The following is a 6573-nucleotide window of genomic DNA, read 5'->3' as shown; positions in this document are numbered from 1 at the left end:
TCAGTGAATCACTTTCTTCCTTTTAATTATTTACCTCTTTGACCTAATGATATGAGTGAACTGATTTAGAAGATAGAATCCAGAAAATACCACAGGTTTTACAATGTAAAATATTGATCATTGGTGGTACACATAGGTAGAATGGAAAAATATGTTAGAAGACCTGATGGGAGGCTAAACTATTTTGACTCAAATCAATCTATATGTATTTAAGTTTGCCTAACTTAGTTTTCTTTACAAAAGAATTAATATTTATTGTTAAGTACATATACACCAAGAGAAAATATTACATATAGGGAACACTTGCTTAGGGAGTTTAAATCAGGTCTTTTTTAAAAAAATCGTGTAGTTTTTGACTATTTTAGATCATAGTTCATTGCCTCACTTAGCATGAAATAAAAACATCCTATTTAACATGTTCTCATCAGTATTTCTTTATATTACATAAACCTCCTACATGCAAAATTGATATTAAGATTAACATAAAATTTAAATATGAAAACTAAGTTAGATTACTTACTCAAGTAGTGTATTTGCTCTCACAACTGATTGGCTGCCAAACATAGGTTAAATCAATTTCTTTGCCTAAACTCTTTGCATTGTAATGGAATAAATTCTGACTGCTTGAAAAATTGTGATCTACTAGAAATGTACCTGTAAAATCATTTTTAAATATTAAATATTTTGAATATAGGATTCATCACAGTTGATATAAATAATTTTGTATGTACATTGTATGGCATCAGTATTGATTTTTAATGTTTATCATTATCTTCTGTAACCTGTCTAAAACACATTATGAGATTTTCATTGAAGTATTGGGTACTTTCTCCAAGACTGAAATATATATATGAGGTGTGCTTGAAAGTTGCAAAAATGTGTTGCATTAATTGAGCAAATGAAGAAAAATATAAAGACTCTTTATGGTCTTTTTCTAAACCTAGTGTAGGTGATGCTTAGCTGTAGCTCTTTATTGATGCTATAGATAAGGTGGTTCTGCTATGCTAGTGAAAGTTAAAATACAAAACATTTCACTTACTGCACACCATGAAGAGAAAGGCTATTTTTTTCTTTGTGCATTTAAAGACACGGGTGATACTTGAAATGTTTCAACAATTTTCAGACTTCTTGATGATCAACTATTTGTGGTGATTTTAAGGAAAATAGATTCTCTAGCATAAAATTCTTTTAAAATTGTGTCTCTAGTACAATTTGTGATACAGGAGAAATAGAGTATATTAAAGACAAAAGACTTGGGATAATACGGCCCTTATTATGTAGATATAATCTTCTTTCAACTTCAGATTTGAACACTTGCCGACAATCAGTGTTAGTGAACTAGCTTTGGACTCCTTTAGTCTCTGCACTTGTATTCAGTGAGCTTCCTGTATTCAATTATTTTGTTTAATAAGTAAACTATATTTTATAATAAATGCCAATAGCACAATATTTTATAGCAATTGCTTTCAATTATTTCATCTATAAAGCGAAGTCCCTAGATTTCCTATGAAAAATTATGCATACTTTATAAATTTTCCTTGTTTGTAGGTGATTCAAAAGATAGACATCATAAAAATGGGCTTTCTAATTTTGACATTTTATTCCAATAAGACTGTCGTTTTTCTAATTCATTGAATATATCAAGATTTAAGAAATCTTATCTAGTAGAATAAACTTTTTAAATTGATAATCTCAAATTAGAAAGAATATTTAGTTCCTCTCAGAGTCACCACAATCTTTTACTTGTGAGTCTGCTTAATCTGTTTGTACTATATATGCACACTCTCATAAAATTGTGTCAAGAAATAACATAGCTAACACCTATGAACTATTTTTGGTCAGTCTGTAACTTTTGTAGCATGTTCTTTGGGAATATGCCTTGTCTGCACTTGCAGAAGAGCTAACTTGTCATTTATTAATGGAAAAAATCATAGAGACACAAGTGATCTTTTAGATCATTTGGAGAATTTACACTCCCTTTAATTAATGCAGGAGTTACTTTGTGATACCTCTCAAAGATGGCAATACATGTCCTGCTTGAATATGGTCAGTGACAAAGAGCTTACTGCCTCACTAAGGCAGCAATTTTCATTCAAGGACAGCTCTTATTTTGTTGAGCAAAAATCAGTTCCTCCTATCTTTAAATCTCCTGATCCCAACATAGCTATATAGAATTTTTTTCTCTATTACATTTGAGCTTGAAAATCTCATGTGCCATGGTTTCGAGATCCTATACTCTCCCAGTTATCCTCACCTATTAATCTTTATGTGTAATATGCATTTAAAAGGGATCCACTGTATGGTCCCACTAGGAAAAGACATCTCTCTCTTTAAAACAGATGTTCTGCTTGTCTAAAATATCTGAGATTATGCTAGTTTTTAACTATGGAATTTATACTTGTCCCTCATGAATTTAGAGTTTGCACACTTCTGTTTTGGAGGTTTATGATTGGATTGCTTGCTCCTTGTTGTCAGTGTTTATTCTTTCAGCTGCTTAGGCATGTGCAAGTACAAGTTAAAATTTTGTCTTCAGCCCTATTGCATATATTTTTTAAACCTTCATTTTATTTATCTATCTATCTATATATTTATTTATTTATATGTGGTACTGAGGATCAAACCCAGTGCCACATACATGAGAGGGAACTGATCTACCACTGAGCAACAACCCCAGCTTGCATATTTTAAAGACCTCTTGACACCATCTAATGTAACTGAAAAACACTATCAAATAACAACAACAAAACACTATTAAATCTTAAAGATAGCTAGTGTTCTTGTTGCTTTTAGATATTTCAAAGAATTTTGTTTGGCAATAATGTATGTAGATTCATTATTTTTGTGGTTATATGTGTCTTGCTTTTACATAAGCTTCCACTTTCCCAAACACCACATCATTCTCCCAGAGCGAAGAAAGGCATAATTGCAAATTTTCACACCATCATGGGAAATCCAGAGTTACTGAGAATTCCAAACATTCAACTTGACATTTAGCATATATACGTGAGACCTCTGTGGAGCCAAATTTGGGGGAGAGGGATGAATAAGAAAGACAGTGAGAAATAGGTGGTATAAACCTGATATTCTTGCGGAATCCATACATTAAGAGGTTCATGAATAATCCAATTTCACTAGTACTGAGTTCATTTTCAATTACCCTGAAAGTTGAAAATATCATAAGTCAAAATGCATTTAGTACACCTAATCTACTCAACAGTCCAGCCTACCAATACAGTACAATGCAGAATGTTGGTTATTTATCCTTAAGATGGTGTGGTTGACTGGGATCTGCATCTTTGCTGTCGCTGCCCGGCATCCTAAAAGATTATCATACCACATATGATTAATTATGGAAAAGGAAAATATTCAGAATCAGAAGTGTGTTTTATACTCAATGTATATCACTTTTACACTAATGTAAAGTTTAAAAACAAGTCAAACTATCATTATGTCCGTGCCCCTCCCTCTCTCTCTCTCTCCTCTCTCTCTTTCTCTCTCTCTCTCTCTCTCGAGAGAGAGAGAGAGAGAAAGAGAGAGAGAGGAGAGAAAGAGAGACATGATTTTTTTTTTGAGCACCAAGGAATGAAATCAGGGGCTCTTGACCACTGACCCACATCCTCAGTCCTATCTTTTATTTTATTTAGAGACAGAATTGCTTAGCATCTTACGATTGCTGAGGCTGGTTTGAACTCAAGATCTTTCTGCCTTAGCCTCTGGAACCGCAGGAATTAGAAGTGCATGCCACTGCACTCAGCTTATATTAAGTTCAAAATGCTTAGCAGTTACTCACTATTATATGTCAGGCATAACTCTTGTGAGTATTAGGAATATAGATTTGCATCCATTCAGAAAGACACTTCTTCATCTCCTGTACTATCTTTATTTATAAAGAATTAAATTATTTATTTTAGTGTTGTTAAAATTCAGAACCAAGACAAAGTGTTTAAATAAAATTTTGTTTACTGTAATTTTAGTATTGATGATGGATGCAAGGGCAATGAAAACATTATAGAAGCAAATCATGTCTGGAATAAATGAGGAGAAATAAGTAGGAGATAGGTACCGAATTTCAAAGTGCCTATCGTACAGCATAGAAAATGAAGTTTATGCCTAAACTTAATGGTATTCTTTTGAACAAGAAGGATAGAATGCCATCCTTCATGTTGGGCAGGGAAAAATGTATTGTTTAGATGTTTTATATTATATAAGGATACACATATTGCTTTCCAAAAAGCAATAATTTGGTCCCAGAATACAGGATGAAATCTTAGTTTAAAATAAAATGATTTTGTTTCCACTTACACTGAAATTTCTTTACTGGAATAACTTGCTATTATGAAGATTCCTATTATTTTGATCCATTTTTTTCACATTTATCATATGGTAAGACAAGAAAAGAGCCAATTTGTTTTGAGAGTGCTTCTTAAACTATTGATTGAGAAGTTAAAAAAATCCTTCAATAAGGGATATATAAACAAAACCAGTTTAAAACATTAATTTATCTTGTATAACAGATATTCTCAATTTCATATGAGACATATTTATTTCCAATGTAAAAATGTGCTGGTTTAGCTTAGTTAAATATAATACTCTTTATTGAGTGCAGCTGTAAAAGTGCTAAGCAACTTGCATGATGTTATCCCAAAACTTTTTAAAGTAAGTCTCCTCCCTGTTTACATATAAGTACAATCCCTTTACTCTACTGATGTCTCTTCTATTTTAATGGTACTCCCCCAACACTTTTACTTTTTTTGGGGGGTGGGGAGTATTAGGGATTGAAGCCAGAGGCACTTAAACCTTGAGCCACATCCTCAGACCTTTCTATTTTTTACTTTGAGACAGTGTCTTGCTGAGTTACTTAGGGACTCGCTGAGTGGCTGAGGCTGGCTTTGAACTTATGATCATCTTGCCTCAGCTCCTGAGCTGCTGGGAATAAAGGCATGCACCACTCTTTCCAGGAAGTACATTTATTTTTGCATAATCACATCAATACAGAAATGAGTAAAAACTAAGATGCTAGGCATTAAAACTTTGGTATTTCTTTGCTTTCTTCAGATATAGGTTGCTTTGTGATAATTTGTATGATCCAAATCTTTTTTAAGTTAATAAGTAGTAGTGCCACATTTTTAATAAAATCATAGAATTCTTTTTCTTAATAAAATTTGATGTAAAAAACAGAAGTATTCAAAATTACTCCATTGACATCAGAACTTTCAAAAGTACAAAAGTGAGTGCATAATATAAGTTGGTCAGTGTTAATTGTATTGAACAACTGAAGGACTCAGCTGAGTGTTGTGGCACACACATTATCCTAGTTACTCAGGAGGCTGTCACAGGAGGATCACAAGTTTAAGGCCTACCTCAGCAACTTAGTGAGTCCCTGTGTCAAAATAAAGATGGATGGTGGTGATAGGAATGTAGCTCAATGATAGAGTGCCCCTCAGTTCACTCTCCATTACTGAAAAAAGAAAAATTGAAGGAATCTATGTTTCTATCTTAAAACATTTTCAGTTTGTTTAAAATGGTTCAAAATCAGATAAAATATTTAGGCTGCTATGTACATTACAATAGCCAACTTATGGAACCAGCACAGGTGCCCATCAACCTAAGAATGGATAAAAATATGTGGTATATATAAACAGTAGAATTCTACTCAGCCATAAAGAATAATGAAATTATGGCATTTGTTGGCAAATTAATGGAACTGGAGAACATCATGCTAAGCAAAATAAGCCAGACTCAGAAAGTCAAGTGTTGAATATTTTCTTTTATGAAAAAGCTAGAGATAGGGAAAAAGGATTTCAAAAAGAAAAATAGAAGGGAAACCAATAGATGAAGTTGCTTGAGACGGAGGGAGAAGGAGAATATATGGGGGCATACTAGTGAACAAAATCTACCAAATTATGCTTGATTTATGTAAATGTACCACAGTGAATCCTGCATGTACATATAAAGTTAATACATTATATGTGCATTATATATATATATATATATAAACACATATGTGTATATATATGTACATATATATACATATATATTGCATTTAAATAATAATTATAGGGTACTTTGGAATGAGAGTGATCAAATTATGAAAGTATGAATGTGGCATAATAAAACCCACAAATAAATAATTTAAAAGAAACAAAGGCCAGTATAAAATAATAGTTTACAACCTGAATGTTCCCTCACATCTTTGGAAATGGCACAGATTTTTGCAAACACTTTAAAAATATTTATATGTATCAGTTTAAAAATAGATTTATTTTAATTTGAAAAGGAAAGAAATTCAATAACCTTATAAAATTTTTACCTAATTCTATAACAGTGGCAAACAATTTTATGGTTGTTGGCCCTTCAATACTTGGTCTTTGGCAGATGAGTGGGGACAATATTAAAATTTGGGTTGTTACTCAGTTAATGTTGAATGAAATAGGAGCTATAAAATAGCAAGTGATGAGCAAGTATGCTGCTGTTTCTGAGCTTTTAAACCTGATTCACCAGGAAGTGACTCTAGCCTGAAAAGTGGCATTTCTCAACTTGGAGTTGAATGTAGGAAAGTTCTTAACTCAGATC

This window comes from Marmota marmota, unplaced genomic scaffold (genome assembly GCF_001458135.2).
Source record: "Marmota marmota marmota unplaced genomic scaffold, marMar, whole genome shotgun sequence".
In the NCBI taxonomy this organism is placed as follows: domain Eukaryota; kingdom Metazoa; phylum Chordata; class Mammalia; order Rodentia; family Sciuridae; genus Marmota; species Marmota marmota.
Note: the sequence above shows the minus strand (reverse complement) of the source record.